The sequence below is a fragment of the Salvelinus sp. IW2-2015 genome, linkage group LG23 (genome assembly GCF_002910315.2).
Source record: "Salvelinus sp. IW2-2015 linkage group LG23, ASM291031v2, whole genome shotgun sequence".
Classification (NCBI taxonomy): domain Eukaryota; kingdom Metazoa; phylum Chordata; class Actinopteri; order Salmoniformes; family Salmonidae; genus Salvelinus; species Salvelinus sp. IW2-2015.
The window spans coordinates 27,612,049-27,629,743 of NC_036863.1; the positions used below are offsets into that span (position 1 = coordinate 27,612,049).

Genomic DNA, 17,695 nt, shown 5'->3' on the forward strand with positions numbered 1-17,695 from the left:
CGTGGTACGTGGCAGCATCATGTGAGGATGTTTTTAGTGGCAGGGACTGGAAGACTAGTCGGAATCGAGGGAAAGATGAATGGAGCAAAGTACAGAGATCCTTGATGGAACCTGCTCCAGAGGGCTCAGGTCCTCCGACTGGGGCGATGGTTCACCTTCTAAAAGGACAACGACCCTAAGCACACAGCCAAGACAACGCAGGAGTGGCTTCGGGACAAGTCTCTGAATGTCCTTGATTGGCCTAGTCAGGCCTGGACTTGAACCCGATCGAACATCTTTGGAGAGACCTGAAAATAGCTGTGCAGCGACGCTCCCCATCAACCTGACAGAGCTTGAGAGAATCTGCAGAGAAGAATGGGAGAAACTCCCCAAATACAGGTGTGCCAAGCCAAGGTTGTAGCGTCATACCCAACAAGATCAAGGCTGTAATCGCTGCCAAAGGTGCTTCAACAAAGTAATGAGTAAAGGGTATGAATACTTATGTAAATGTGATATTTTAAATAAAGTTAAATAAAGGTTAAATACACATTTCTAAAAACCTGTTTCTGCTTTGTCATCATGGGTATTGTGTGTAGATTGATGAGGGGAAAAAACTATAACACATTTTAGAATAAGGCTGTAATATAACAAAATGTGGAAACCTGACCTACATCCCAGAATAAAAGCAATACTTACTGATCCAATGTCATTTGCTTGCTTTGTGCTCTCAGCGATAAAGTTACAGGCATCCACACATTCCTTGATCTCAGGAGCAGCTTGGGCGAGGCTCTTGAACAGGCTGCTGTGGTGCTCACATCAATGCCATCCACTAGAGCATATATGTCAGAGTCAAGGCCCGCGGGCCACATCCGGCCCGCGAGAAGGTTTTTTACGGCCCCTGGGATGATCTTGATTTATTATTAGAACCGGCCCGCAGACCGCAGCAAGCCGGCAGCCCGCAGATCTTTTACCACCAATACTACATTTCCCACAATGCAACGGTGACGCACCGAGCAGTAGGCTGCTTCATTTCAATATTTATTGGCACAGCAGTCGCAGCATCACAGTAAAATTAACTTTCAGATACCCATCAAAATGGCAAAACGGAAGGTGGACACTGAGAACCGGGGGTTTCAAACAAGGTGGGAGTCGGAGTATATGTTCACGGAGGTAGCTGAAAACCTGTGTGTCTTCTGTGTGGAGAAAGTGTGGCGGTACTGAAAGAGTATAATCTGAGACGACATTATGAAACGAAACACGCGGACAAAAACAAGAATATGGACATGGAACAAAGGCTACAAAAGGCAGAGAATTAAAACGAGGCCTCAAATCTCGACAGGCTCTGTTCAAAAAAGCCAAATCACAAGGCCAGGCTGCTGTCAAGGCCAGTTTTATTTTGGCAGAAGAGATCGCTAAATCAGCCCGGCCATTTACGGAGGGGGATTTCATCAAAAACTGCATGATTAAAGTTTGTGACGAAGTTTGCCCAGAAAAAAGGCAACTCTTTTTAAAGTGAGTCTGAGCAGAAACACCATTGCCGAGAGAGTAGACCAGTTGTCCATCAATCTAAAAGAGCAGCTTGTGAAAAAGGGAAAAGATTTCATTGCATATTCCTTGGCTGTGGATGAGAGCACCGACATTTCTGACATTGCCCAGTTCTCAATTTTCATCCGCGGAGGGACTCAGCCTAAGCGTGACAGAGGAGTTTTTGGCTTTACGTCTATGCATGGCACAACTACGGGGCATGATTTGTATGAAGAGGTGTCAAGATGTGTAAATGAGATGGAGCTGCCTTGGGAAAAACTCGTGGGTTTGACAACCGACGGAGCACCTGCGATGTGTGGACACAGGAGCGGACTGGTGGCGAAGATACGGGAAAAGATGCAAGAGGAAAACGCGACAGGTGAGCTGACAGCTTATCATTGTATCATACACCAGGAAGCGTTGTGCGGTAAAGCCTTGAAAATGGAGCATGTAATGAGCATCATCACGCGCACAGTTAACTTTATCAGAGCCAAAGGTTTGAATCACCGCCAGTTCAAGGCATTTCTGACGGAGTTAGAAACGGAGCATGGTGATTTGCCTTATCACACAGAGGTGCGATGGCTAAGCCAGGGAAAGGTGCTTCAAAGATGTTTCGAGCTTCGTGAGGAGATTTGTCTGTTCTTGGACAGCAAAGGGAAAGACACAACACAACTCCGAGACGAAATGTTTCTGTGTGAAATGGCTTTTCTGTGTGACATTACGAGTCATCTGAATGCAATGAACTTGCAGCTGCAGGGTCGGGATCATGTCATCTCTGATATGTACAGTACAGTGAAGGCATTTAAAAACCAAACTGACTCGTGGGAGACGCAGATGCGGAAAGAAAATTTGAGCCACTTTCCCAGCTGCCAGACCATGAAAGAGAAGCTCTCTACCAGTGCGTCCCGAGCGCACAGTTGGCTGATAAAATAGGTATGCTTGCCGCTGACTTTCGACGCCGATTTGCTGACTTTGAAGCACAAAAAAGCAGGTTGGAACTGCTCGGTAACCCATTTGCTGTTGACGTGGAAAGCTCACACCAAACCTCCAAATGGAGTTGATTGACCTCCAATGCAATGATGCACTGAGGGCAAAATATGCGGCAGTGGTGCTGCGGAGTTCGCCCGTTTCCTCCCCGACACAATGCCCCAGCTGCGCATCCAGGCTGCTCAAACGTTGTCTATGTTTGGCAGCACATACCTGTGTGAACAACTGTTTTCTTTGATGAACCTGAACAAAACATCACACAGAAGTCGACTTACTGCTGAACACCTCCACTCAATTCTGAGGATTTCCTCAGCTCAGAGCCTTACCCCGAACATTGATGAACTTGTGGAAAAGATGGGACACCACCAAGTATCACCCTCAACCTCAAACAAGTGAACATTACTGTGCAATCACATATTTAGAGTTTTTACTCAGTTCAAGTTTAAAAGTTAAAGTTTATATTTGTTTTCACTGCATGTTACTTCTCCTTAACAAAGTGTTGTTTTTGATTAATAGATTTTTGCACTTTTTTTATTGTATTTCAATCCAATTATATTTTAAAAATATTTCAGTTGAGTGGATGATAGAAATGCTTTATTGTTTTTTTCTTTGAAGTAAATTTAGCCCACTTTTGCTAAAATAGAAAATATAGGCTACTGATGGTGCCTGAATACCGGTTTCTTTCATTTAATGTTCATGTTATGGGGATTTTTATATAAAGGAAATTTGTCTTTTGTGTTGAAAATTAAAGATTACTGACAGAGCCATAGAAGAAAATATTGCTTTATTTATCTGATCATATTGGAATATATTTGTTAGGTTTTCAGTAGGTTCAATTAGGTTCACTAGACTATATGCGTCATTTAAAAAATTTTCAATGAACATTCGAACAGCCGGCCCTCGGCTTGTAGCTAAATTTTTTATTTGGCCCTCCGTCCATTTGACTTTGACACCCCTGCACTAGAGGGTAACAGAGACATACAGTCACCTACACATATGGTGTGATGGACCACAGTGCGAATCTTATCCTCTCTCCTTTTCCTATTGATTGTGATACTTATTTACAAGAACAAATACAACCAAATGCTTTTTAAAACCAATTCAAATTAACCCAGACATCTATTTAAAAAAGTGGCTTGCTGGATAATATACATAACTACTTACTACTACATCTCAAAGCAGGGCTGTCCGCAGACCTTTTGGGGGGGGGGCATGTGCTCATCAACAAAAAAAGGGCACCCCAAAAAAATGGTTCCTGCAGCCGCGGTCACAGATTCGTTGAGCAATTATTACAAGAAGGGAAAGCAGAACAATCTGATTAGTAAATTATTTTTCTAAACTATTTTGAACTCAAATTCTTATTAACAATGACCAACACAATACCAGTCAAAATAGAAGATTGTGCCTACCATTACTATATCCAACCCAACTCTATTTGTGGCCACTATCATGCCTGTCTGCAAAGCGCTCATTGCCAGCCGGATAGCCCTGTTCTTCCTCACAAATATCGTAAGAATTTCGCCAGAATATGTTACATCTTTGTCCCATAATATTGATGCAGTGCGATGTTACAGCTGCTTATCTTTAGACATATAGCCAGTAGCCACCCACATTAGGCCTATCTGAAATATGAAAATGATCAATCAAATCGCCAGGTAGACAATTGTTCTGGCAAAGATAAGTCAGTAGTAGATTGTGAAACGTATTTTATATGGATGATGAATGAGGCTTGAAACAAGTTATTTCTGTCACTAATCTGGATATGCTGCCCTAGTGACTCATACATCGCAGTCCCGTGGTTATATCCGCAGGGCGGACGGGTTGAGGGTCATGAAATATTGTGTGGATGAAGGGCGGTTGTGGTGGCGGCGGTTGAATAAAGACAATACCTTAAAAAATCCATAAATGTATAATTCTTGTGCAATGTATACATCTTAAGCTACATGAGGTTTTTCTTTCATTATTTTAGGCTATCTGCATTAGTGCATAAGCCTAAACTTTAGGGCCTAACTGTACACGCGCAAATAGCCAACACGCCAATCGCCAAATGCATTTTGGAACGGGCAGAAAAAGTTAATATTGAGGGAACGTGAGCCTACTGTTCAGAAGGGTTAAATGGAAACTGAAATCTGGGCACTGACTGTAGGTCTAAACCTCTCACATAGCCTTAATAGTAACTCCTGGAGAATTAAGCATTTCTTGCAGTAAAAAATGTCGGCAAAATTTTGAACAGGAGTGGAGAATATGATTTTTGTCATCTTGAGAGAATGCCAATGCACAGTTAGCACCTCTAAACAGTACCTATCTTTATCAGCATCATAAGCTGATAGTATTTCAACCACAAAATATGCATCCAAGCCGAACTGAAATCTTATCAGAAACATGTTGGGTCGTTTTCACAGCTTCCCTTACAACCGGATAAACTGATGTCATAAGGAAATGTTGCACAGAAAATCTTTCCAGATTTTTGAGTTATTGCATTTTCTCCCCGATCTCTAAACTTCTTTGCTCCACGAAAGAAGCAGAGATGACAGAGAGAACTTTACCGAAGTCAACTAGATTGAAGCATTCATTCTATCCATTTATAACATTCTGCTGAGTAAGGGTTTATTTACTCTTCGGGCAACATAATGACAGAAGAGAAGCCACCTGTATCTAACTATAGACAAGTTGACTAACAAATAGCCTACCATAATGTTGGAAATTATAAGCAGAAACATATCTAAAATCAGGCAAAAAGATCTTCCCCCAAAAAATTCTGCCATCTCTAGCCTACCATGCATTTTCTATATTTGCGGGTTAGGGTCGGTTCTCAGATTTCCACTTTATTACACATAGTTGGGTGGTTGCAGATGTGTTATTAGCAATTGCGGGCGGGTGCCGGTGAACAAACAGCTGACCCGTGCACCACTAGCATGACCTTCTTATGCTCCAACGTCGATGGTCAATTGGTCAACAATTAAGATGCCAACTTGTTTGTTCTGAAGCATAGATTATCATTTAATGAGGACTTGCTGACAGTAGGTTCAGAACAACCATGACAGAACATTTATTTTAAAAAAGAAACATTTGGGGGAGATTATTCCACCACTGAAAAAGAACTTTGGAGACTGGAAGGGCAAAGGGGCATGTGCTGTACAGTTAGAGCCCTATCGGTGTTCACGGCTGTTCAAATGTTTGATTCTCTCTCCAAAACCTGACCTACATCCCCAGAATAAAAGCAATACTTACTGATCCAATGTCATTTGCTTGCTTTGTGCTCTCAGCGATAAAGTTACAGGCATCCACACATTCCTTGATCTCAGGAGCAGCTTGGGCGAGGCTCTTGAACAGGCTGGCTGTGGTGCTCACATCAATGCCATCCACTAGAGGGTAACAGAGACATACAGTCACCTACACATATGCTGGTGATGGACCACAGTGCGAATCTTTATCCTCTCTCCTTTTCCTATTGATTGTGATACTTATTTACAAGAACAAATACAACCAAATGCTTTTTAAAACCAATTCAAATTAACCCAGACATCTATTTAAAAAAGTGGCTTGCTGGATAATATACATAACTACTTACTACTACATCTCAAAGCAGGGCTGTCCGCAGACCTTTTGGGGGGGGGGGGGCATGTGCTCATCAACAAAAAAAGGGCACCCCAAAAAAATGGTTCCTGCAGCCGCGGTCACAGATTCGTTGAGCAATTATTACAAGAAGGGAAAGCAGAACAATCTGATTAGTAAATTATTTTTCTAAACTATTTTGAACTCAAATTCTTATTAACAATGACCAACACAATACCAGTCAAAATAGAAGATTGTAGCCTACCATTACTATATCCAACCCAACTCTATTTGTGGCCACTATCATGCCTGYCTGCAAAGCGCTCATTGCCAGCCGGATAGCCCTGTTCTTCCTCACAAATATCGTAAGAATTTCGCCAGAATATGTTACATCTTTGTCCCATAATATTGATGGCAGTGCGATGTTACAGCTGCTTATCTTTAGACATATAGCCAGTAGCCACCCACATTAGGCCTATCTGAAATATGAAAATGATCAATCAAATCGCCAGGTAGACAATTGTTCTGGCAAAGATAAGTCAGTAGTAGATTGTGAAACTGTATTTTATATGGATGATGAATGTAGGCTTGAAACAAGTTATTTCTGGTCACTAATCTGGATATGCGTGCCCTAGTGACTCATAAATCGCAGTCCCCGTGGTTATATCCGCAGGGCGGACGGGTTGAGGGTCATGAAATATTGTGTGGATGAAGGGCGGGTTGGTGGCGGGCGGGTTGAATAAAGACAATACCTTAAAAAATCCATAAATGTATAATTCTTGTGCAATGTATACATCTTAAGCTACATTGAGGTTTTTCTTTCATTATTTTAGGCTATCTGCATTAGTGCATAAGCCTAAACTTTAGGGCCTAACTGTACACGCGCCAAATAGCCAACACGCCAATCGCCAAATGCATTTTGGAACGGGCAGAAAAAGTTAATATTGAGGGAACTGTAGCCTACTGTTCAGAAGGGTTAAATGGAAAMTGAAATCTGGGCACTGACTGTAGGTCTATAACCKCTCACATAGCCTTAATAKTAACTCCTGGAGAATTAAGCATTTCTTGCAGTAAAATTATGTCGGCAAAATTTTGAACAGGAGTGGAGAAATATGATTTTTGTCATCTTGAGAGAATGCCAATGCACAGTTAGCACCTCTAAACAGTACCTATCTTTATCAGCATCATAAAAGCTGATAGTATTTCAACCACAAAATATGCATCCAAGCCGAACTGAAATCTTATCAGAAACATGTTGGGTCGTTTTCACAGCTTCCCTTACAACCGGATAAACTGATGTCATAAGGAAATGTTGCACAGAAAATCTTTCCAGATTTTTGAGTTATTGCATTTTCTCCCCGATCTCTAAACTTCTTTGCTCCACGAAAGAAGCAGAGATGACAGAGAGAACTTTACCGAAGTCAACTAGATTGAAGCATTCATTCTATCCATTTATAACATTCTGCTGAGTAAGGGTTTATTTACTCTTCGGGCAACATAATGACAGAAGAGAAGCCACCTGTATCTAACTATAGACAAGTTGACTAACAAATAGCCTACCATAATGTTGGAAATTATAAGCAGAAACATATCTAAAATCAGGCAAAAAGATCTTCCCCCAAAAAATTCTGCCATCTCTAGCCTACCATGCATTTTCTATATTTGCGGGTTAGGGTCGGTTCTCAGATTTCCACTTTATTACACATAGTTGGGTGGTTGCAGATGTGTTATTAGCAATTGCGGGCGGGTGCCGGTGAACAAACAGCTGACCCGTGCACCACTAGCATGACCTTCTTTATGCTCCAACGTCGATGGTCAATTGGTCAACAATTAAGATGCGCAACTTGTTGGTTCTGAAGCATAGATTATMATTTAATGAGGACTTGCTGACAGTAGGTTCAGAACAACCATGACAGAACATTTATTTAAAAAAAKAAACATTTGGGGGGAGATTATTCCACCACTGAAAAAGGAACTTTGGAGACTGGAAGGGCAAAGGGGCATGTGCTCTGTACAGGTAGAGCCCTATCTGTGYACGTGCCTGTCTCAAATGTTGTTTGGCACAACTGTTTCTGGGTTCCATAACACCAAAACAAATGTTGTATACCCCCCCCATGCGCTATCCTTCCTTCCCTCCCTACCGGTATCTCTAATCTTACCAAATGATCGTGTGAGACCGTGCCTCTCTCTCTCTGTTTGTMAAACATCATCTCGCTGCGTGGTTGTTTCAGCACATACTCCTCCGCTCTCTGCATCAGGCCGAACGAGCTACGCCGTCGCTCCCTCACTCTGTTCACTTCCGCCTCTGCATTATCCACCAGAGGGGCTAAACAGGGGAGAGGAAAGGTGGAATAGGCAACAAAAAAGTCTAATATTCATTCTGACAAAGTAGGATCTTATGTCATATCGGATCGTTATAGTATTGAATAAAGAGAAAAGAAGGCGTTAAAAAAAAGTATAATTCTTGTGCAATTCATATCTATAGGCTACACTGAGGTTTTTCTATCTGACGTTAGTATTTAGCCTAAGCTTTAGGGCCTAACTGTAGCGTGCTAAATACACGGCAATTGCCAAATGCTTTTGGGAATTTAGGCAGAAAAAGTTAACATTGATGCACTGAGGCAAAAAGGACAATATCAAAGTTTAATTCAGTAAGAGAAAAGCTGTGAAATGGAGTTGAAAATAAATAGAAGGACCAGAACAGTCTGTAAAGGTGCTATCTTTATAAGCATCATCAAAGCTGATAGTATTTCAACCACATAAGATTTCATTTCTGCTTGGATGCATATTTTATCAAAAACATGTTGGGTCGTTTTAACAGCTTTTCATTTCCTTAAACAGATTTTTAGACAACAAAAAAAACTGAAATATCATATTTACATAAGTATTCAGACCCTTTAGTTCTTTGAAGCCCCTTTGGCAGCGATTACAACCTTGAGTCTTCTTGTAGGTTGAAACTACAAGATTGGTACACCTTTACTTGGGTAGTTTCTCCCATTCTTCTCTGCAGATCCTCGAAAGCTCGTCAGGTTGGATGGGGAGCGTCGCTGTACAGCTATTTTCAGGTCTCTCTAGAGATGTTCGATCAGGTTCAAGTCCGGGCTCTGGCTGGGCCAATCATGTACATTCAGAGACYTGTCCCGAAGCCACTCCTGCGTTGCCTTGGCTGTGTGCTTAGGGTCGTTGTCMTGTTGGAAGGTGAACCTTCACCCCAGTCTGAGGTTCTGAGCACTCTGGAGCAGGTTTTCATTAAGGATCTCTGTACTTTGCTCCATTCATCTTTCCCTYGATCCTGACTGGTCTCCCAGTCCCTGCCGCTGAAAAGCATCCTCACAGCATGATGCTGCCACTATCATGCTTCACCGTAGGGATGGTGCCAGGTTTCCTCCAGACGTGATGCTTGGCATTCATGCCAAAGAGTTCAATCTTGGTTTCATCAGACCAGATAATCTTGTTTCTCATGTTCTGAGAGTCCTTTAGGTGCCTTTTGGCAAACTCCAAGCGGGCTGTCATGTGCCTTTTACTGAGGAGTGGTGTCCGTCTGGCCACTCTACCATAAAGGCCTGATTGGTGGAGTGCTGCAGAGATGGTTGCCCTTCTGAAAGGTTCTCCCATCTCCACAGAGCTCTGTCAGAGTGACCATCAGATTCGCAGTCACCTCCCTGACCAAGGCCCTTCTCCCCGGATTGCTCAGTTTGGCCGGGCGGCCAGCTGTAGGAAAAGTCTTGGTGGTTTCAAACTTCTTCCATTTAAGAATGATGGAGGCCACTGTGTTCTTCAATGCTGCAGCCATTTTTTGGTACCCTTCCCCAGGTCTGTGCCTCAACACAATTCTGTCTCGGAGCTATACGGATCTTATATAGAAAGGTGTATGCCTTTCCAAATGGTCAATGGAAACAGGATGCACCTGAGCTCAATTTCGAGTCTGATAGCMAAGGGTCTGAATACTTATGTAAATCAGGTATTTCTGTTTTTATTTTTAATAAATTGKCAAAGAAATCTAAAAACCTGTTTTGCTTTGTCATTGTGGGGAAAATCCATAAATGTATAATGTGGAAAAAGTTATGGGGTCTGAATACTTTCAGAATGCACTATATTTTAGTCATGACTTGGCCTATGCAATARAGTATTTAACTTTCAAACCCACACAAGTACTGGACCTGGATTTTTTTAAGGCCACTTAGCACCCATTTGTGGTTAAACAAATCATTTTGCTTTTCAATGTATACATACCTGCTTGATGGTGTGGGTTTTGGGACTGCGGAGGGAGATGTTGAGCACCACGATTTGGTTGGTGGCGATGAGCGTGGTCACAGACATGACAAAGATCAGGTACCTGGAAGAGAAGAACAGACCGATGTTGATGGAGAGGGGATTTGGCTCTCTTATGGAGTAACAGAAATGTATGGAGGAAGGCAGTAAGAAAGAGACTGAAGAAGAATCCCATTAGAGGGCACAAATTTGAAGTTGAGAAAGGAATGCAGTGACTATTATATGGAGTCTCTCACACAGAATCATCATACAAACACACCCAGGTACATTCTAACTCACTTGCCAATGAGTGGGACATTGAGCGATGTCTCAGGGACCTTCTGAGCAATAAGAAATAGGAAGACAGTCTGAGCCAGCAGGACAGAGATGGACACAGTCAACTTCTGTCCCCCAGCTATGAAGGGGACAACAGAGAATCAGAGGGGTAGACGGGAGTGCAGTGCTTTTCCCATAATCATCATAGACGACAACAGACATAATATACAGATGGTTTTATTTGGCCCACCAAGTTTTCTGAGCAAAAAAAAKATTTTTGTTGTTGGACAGCTCCAGCTCCAAATCAGCTCCAAGTGATAAACATTTTGGAAATCTGATCCCAAGTAGGCCTATTCCCAAGCATAATAAAGAGATGTGATCGTAAACAAATGCCTAAGCAAGGTTTGAAGTTATGTTTTAGTCACATTATCTGTTTGGGTTTCTTGTAGTCTACAAATGATTWGTAATAATGTTCCGGCCCCCTGACCATCCGCTCMAGAARAAAAGGCCCGCGGCTGAATCTAGTTGATGATCCCTGTAATATACTCGAGCAATTCCAGACGTAACGTGAGAGTGCTTCCAAGTGTTTTAGTTGGAATGCAGATCCCTATTGATCTTGTCTTGCGCAGGCAAACAGAATCCAACTTAAATCCGACAACATACAGTGCATTCTCTAGTTTGAAACTCAAAACCATGAAATCTATGTTAGAGCATAAAGGGGCAATCTGCAGTTGCTACATCCATTTGTGGACTCATAAATTAATGATATGTACCCATTGATTCTTGAAGAATATAACTTATTAATGCCTCATAAGCATTCGTACCCCATCAGAATCCAAAATATAAACTTGTTTTACTTCAATGTTTGTAAACAAAGTAAATGTAAAACACTACATAACCTCAGAAAATTTAAAATTATAATTCTGATATCATGGATGGTCAGTCCTTGCATCCATAGCTCTCTTTTATGAATTTGAGTGGTTATATTTCTCTAGCCCCATCCCTCAGCTTTTTACTGAAATGGGGGCAGGGAGGACACTTTGTTATTGTTTCAACTGTTGATAGCTGCTTTAAATATAAATAATTTGATTTAATAGTCAATATATGAAACAACACTAACAGACATCTGYTAACATCAGTTGTTGATGGCATACTGTATCATCTTCCTGTATCCTTAAGTTACACCACTGACCAATCAGCAGCAGTGTTGCAACCTACCCTGTGCAGGTAAGAAGTAGGCCAGGACGACCAGGGAGGAGATGAGTGAGCAGGGCAGGATGATGATGTAGAATAGAGGTTTTCTCTGGATGACCAGGTTGAAGGARATCTCCTGGTACTCCAGGTCATCAGGAGTGTAGCGTGAGTTGATCAGCTTCCTGGCTGGCCGGGGCTTTATGGCCCACTCACCGTTCTCTAACAGGGTGGAAACAGACACACTGGGATCAATAGAAGCCATTTCATTAGGATTTGACCTGTTGATGGGTTGTAAATTGTTTACAGATAGCTGTTAATCAGCCTCCAGTATTTATGCTGCARTAGTTTATGTGTCGGGGGGCTAGGGTCAGTTGGTTATACCTGGAGTACTTCTGGAGTACTTCTCCTATCTTATCCAGTGTCCTATGTGAATTTAAGTATGCTCTCTCTAATTCTCTCGTTCTCTCTTTCTTTCTCTCTCTYGGAGAACCTGAGCCCTAGGACCATACGTCACGGCAAACCGGGCATGATGACTCCTTGCTGTCCCCAGTCCGCCTGGCCTTGCTGCTATTCCAGTTTCAGCTGTTCTGCCTGCGGTTATGGAACCCCTACTGTCCAGACCTGCTTGTTTTCAACTCTTAATGATCGGCTATGAAAAGCCAACTGATATTTATTCCTGATTATTATTTGACCATGCTTGTCATTTATGAACATTTTGAAAATCTTGGCTCTCTCTAATTCTCTCCTTCTCTCTTTCTTTCTCTCTCGGAGGACCTGAGCCCTAGGACCATACGTCACGGCAAACCGGCATGATGACTCCTTGCTGTCCCCAGTCCGCCTGGCCTTGCTGCTATTCCAGTTTCAGCTGTTCTGCCTGCGGTTGGGAACCCCTACCTGTCCCAGACCTGCTGTTTTCAACTCTTAATGATCGGCTATGAAAGCCAACTGAAATTTATTCCTGATTATTATTTGACCATGCTTGTCATTTATGAACATTTTGAAAATCTTGGCTCTCTCTAATTCTCTCCTTCTCTCTTTCTTTCTCTCTCTCGGAGGACCTGAGCCCTAGGACCATACGTCAGGACTACCGGGCATGATGACTCCTTGCTGTCCCCAGTCCACCTGGCCTTGCTGCTATTCCAGTTTCAACTGTTCTGCCTGCGGTTATGAACCGCCACCTGTCCCAGACCTGCTATTTTCAACTCTTAATGATCGGCTATGAAAAGCCAACTGAAAATTATTCATGATTATTATTTGACCATGCTTGTCACTTATGAACATTTTGAACATCTTGGCATAGTTCTGTTTAACTCCACCCGGCACAGCAGCAAAGAGGACTGGCCACCCCTCATAGCCTGGTTCCTCTCTAGGTTTCTTCCTAGGTTTTGGCCTTTCTTGGGAGTTTTTCCTAGCCACCGTGCTTCTACACCTGCATTGCTTGCTGTTTGGGGTTTTAGGCTGGGTTTCTGTACAGCACTTCGAGATATTAGCTGATGTACGAAGGGCTATATAAAATAAACTTGATTTGATTTGATTTAATCAAATCAAATGTTATTTGTCACATGCTTTGTCAACAGGTTTAGACAATGTCGTAGAATTACAACATTATGTTAATCACATTACTTTTATATTAGAATGTATTCCTATATTAAAACATTCACACCGTCTGTTTTTTCTAGAGGCAACAGAATAGGGTTCTTAGAACTCTCATGTGTCTGCGTGAAGAGAGAGAATCCTCAGATTTAACTCTGACAGATTTACGATGGCTTGGTGAGAACCTAAAGACTGCATTCCATGATTAGTGTCTGTGTGCCTGTTTATCGGTAACAGGGAGGACCAATGTCCAGTTTATTTAAGGAAAGGATTTAGTATTCTAGGTTGCATTAGTATTTCTGTATAAACAAGTAGTAAATGAACTAGAGACAGATATTTGGTGCCATGTAAATCTTGATGTCTGTTGCATGAGAGCACAATGTACCTTTGTATCATTTCTGTTCCTTGTCACAAGGACTCAGGAAGACTATAAATAGTTCTAACYGAATCCTGTTTATTTGGGCTTTAACACTACACCATTGGGTGATTGTTAACGTTCCATTACTGCAGTCATTAAATAATAAAGTTCAATTGTTTTGAGGAAATCTAAAAGTCTCTTTGATTAGAATAATTCCACCACAACTAACAATGAAATGCTAACAGGTCCTTTTCCAACAWTGTACTTCAGATTAAGAAAAAAAAAGTCAAATACAAAGTGACATGRGGAATAAATACACAGTGAATAACAATAAAGAGTAAATATAACATGGCTCTATACAAGGAGTACCAGTACCGAGTCGATGTGCAGGGGTAYGGGGTAATTGAGGAAGCTATGTACATATAGGTAAAGTGATTAGGCAACAGGATAAATAAAACAGTAGCAGCAGCGTACTTGGTGAGTGTGAATGTGTGTTGCGTCAGTGTGYGTGTGTGTGTGTTGGGATGTCAGCGTAAGTATGGGTTAGTGTGTGGGTAGAGTCCAGTATGTGTGCGTAGTCACTGCAAGAGAGAGAGTGCAAAAAAGGGTCAACGCAGGTAGTCAGGGTAGCCATTTGATTAGCAGTCTAATGGCTTGGGGTTAGAAGCTGTTTAGATCCTGTTGGTTCCAGACTTGGTGCACTGGTACCGCTTGTCATGCAGTAGAAGAGAGAACAGTCTGCGGCTTGGTTGGAAGGAGTCTTTGACAATTTTTTGGGCCTTCCTCTGACACCGCCTGGTATAGAGGTCCTGGATGGCAGGGAGCTTGGCCCCAGTGATATACTGGGCCATATGCACTAACTTCTGTAGTGCCTTGAGATCAGATGCCAAGCAGTTACCATACCAAGCGGTGATGCAGCCATTCAATGGTGTAGCTGTAGAACTGAGGATCTGAGGGCCCATGCCAAATCTTTTCAGCCTCCTGAGGGGGAAGAGGCATTGTCATGCCCTCTTCACGACTGTGTTGGTGAGTGGACCATGATAATTCCTTAGTGATGTGGACAACGAGGAACTTGAAGCTTTCAACCCGCTCCTCTACAGCCCCAATGTGGATGGGGACGTGTTCGCACCTCCTTTCCTGTAGTCCACAATCAGCTTCTTTGTCTTGCTGACATTGAGGAAGAAGTTGTTGTCCTGGCACCACACTGCMAGGTCTCTGACATTCTCCCTATAGGCAGCCTCATCGCCGTCGGTGATCAGCCCTACCACCGTCATGTCCTCAGCAAACTTTATGGTGTTGGAGTCGTACATATTGATTTTGAGAAACTACAAAGTTGTATATTCAGTATTTGTGTCACACATGCAGGACCTGAGTAGTGGTGGGAAACTATTAGAGGGAGGTAGATTTTGAAATATAATTTATTTAAAGAATGGCGCCAGAGGMGATGCCTGCCGTTTTACAGGCTCCKAACCAATTGTGCTATTTTGTGTGTTTTTCTGCATTGTTTGTAACTTATTTTGTACATAATGTTGATGCTACCATCTCTTATGACCGAAAAGAGCTTCTGGATATCAGAACAGCGATTACTCACCTCGAACTAGACAAAGATTTTTTCTTTAATGAGTCTGACGCGAAGGATATAATGCTACTCCCGGACAAGGCCCAAATCCTCGTCATTYGCATGAAGAAAATAAGGAAATACAGGTGGCGCAGATCAGGGTGCCTTATGAGAATTCATTGGTGAGTGGGTAACATGCCTATACCATCCGTTCTRTTGGCCAACGTGCAATCACTGGAAAATAAACTGTTCAAGACTATCCTACCACTGGGACATTAAAAACTGTAATATCTTATGTTTCACMGAGTCGTGGCTGAACGACGACACAGATAATATACAGTTSGCTGGGTTTTCCATGCATAGGCAGGACAGAACAGCTTCGTACGGTAAGACAAGGGGTGGGGGTGTGTCTTTTTGTCAAGAACAGCTGGTGCACGATGTCTAATATTAAGGTCGTCTCGAGGTATTGCTTGCCTGAGGTAGAGTACCGTCTATTAACCACCACAAACATATATATATTTTTTTAAATGTACTTTATTTAGTAAATATTTTCTTAACTGCATTGTTGGTTAAGGGCTTGTAAGTAAGCATTTCACGGTAAGGTCTACACCTGTTGTATTCGGCGCATGTGACAAATATGATTTGATTTGGAAAACCATAAAAACAAGACGTTGCAACATTAGTGTGTGTATTACCAGTGAAGGCCTCAGGATCAATGTCCACCCACTCAATAGGCTTGTTGGTCTCTGCGTCAATATGATTTCCAACTCATTTGCACTGTATGTCTGGGACCTGAAGACTAAGGTGCAGTTCTGGTAGTCAAAGGGGAAATAGGTGATCTCTATGGCACACGTGCAGCGGTAGATCGCTGGAGGCAGCCAGTACATGTAGCCACTGGAGTAGATCAACACATTGGCATAGTAGGCCACATCAAACTTGCCATCAATGCTGCAGAGGGRGAAGAGAGGAGGGGAAGAAAGGAGGTGGAAGGAAAGGGTAGGGTGCGATGAGAAGAGTTCAAGAGTCCATTGCTCAAAACAAAGCAAAACAGAGCCACAAAAGGGGGGGAAATCAGAATGAGGAAAAAGATGAAAGCCCTCTACTGGCTCACTTGTTCTCAAGGACGATGTCAGGGAGCCATACTGTGTTGTAAGGCACACAGATAACTTCAATGCCAAAATACTCAGAGGTGTTCCAGGCTAGGCGAATATCATTCCATTGCTGTGGGAGGGAGGGGATGGTACAGGCAGAGGAGAGACGAGAGAGGGGGAGGAACTGAGGAGAAAACAGACGAGTGAGGGAGAAGAGAGCATTGAGRTGGAAAAAACTCAAAGTAGGAGAAAGGAAAAAACTGAATCTAGTCAAAGTATGCAAGAAACAAATGACAAATGAATTGATAAGATTGTGAGTGTTTCTCTCACCAATCTCAATCCAGACATTAGTTGTGAGAGTCTCTTCCTTTTCATTCTGTAACAGAGGAGATAATATGATTGTCTGATGAAGACATTTGTCCATTTCAGTTTGATATGTGATAGTACTGTAGTGCACCCTGCATGGTGGAAGTACAGAACTGTTTAGATAGTATGTCATCCGTACGGAATATGTATTGTGTTGTTGGGGTGCAGCAGTGTGATGTGTGTAATATGTTTGGTTTTACATTTGAGTCATTTTGCAGATGCTCTTATCCAGAGTGACTTACAGTAGTGAGTGCATACATTTTTGTACTGGCATCTAATGTATGTGTGTTGTATTGTTATGCTGCAGCAGGTGTGGTCTGTCTCTCACCAGGGAGATGAGGTTGGTGAGAATCAGCTTGACCTGCACCTCCACCTTGTCTGTGGGGTGCGCTGCTGGACGAATGTTCTTGTTGTAGCTTCTGAACAGGTCCCCAATCAGCTTAGACTCCTCATTATAACTCACTGCACAAGCAAGGAAGGAAGGAAGGAAGAGAACCATGCTATTATGAAATATGGATGGCATAAAACCCATAAGGACTATAAAGCATACCATTTCAAAGGATTCAACACTTGAAAGGCCAAAGGAACTTGAATAATCAGTGACCGATTTGCTAAAAGCACCCAATGAACCATTTTCAATTTACATTATTAACATCTARGCATGTCAACCCACGGCTGGCTCCAGGCATAAGCGACATAAGCAGTCGCTTAGGGCCCCTTGCCGCTAGGGYGGTTTTTAGGAACTCAGTCGGGGGTCTCAACTTACTGTTGAGMGTTAGATATTAATACACAAGGTACAAGTTCRAAATCCCCCCAACCAAATCTCACTTAGGGCGCCCACAAGGCTAGAGCCACCCTGTGTCAACCATAAAAGCCAATTTATGCTTGATCTGGCAATGTGGATCAGAGGCTCCGCTCCATATGGAGTGTGTGAAGCAATTGCGGAGCCTCCAGAGGCTTGCG

At 42.5% G+C, this 17,695-nt stretch overlaps 1 pseudogene; it reads right to left on the reverse strand.

Annotated features, from left to right (window-relative positions):
- Window positions 1–5,691: 5,691 nt before the first annotated feature.
- Window positions 5,692–17,231, reverse strand: LOC111950577 (acetylcholine receptor subunit epsilon-like; annotated as a pseudogene).
- Between the last annotated feature and the right edge of the window lie 464 nt (window positions 17,232–17,695).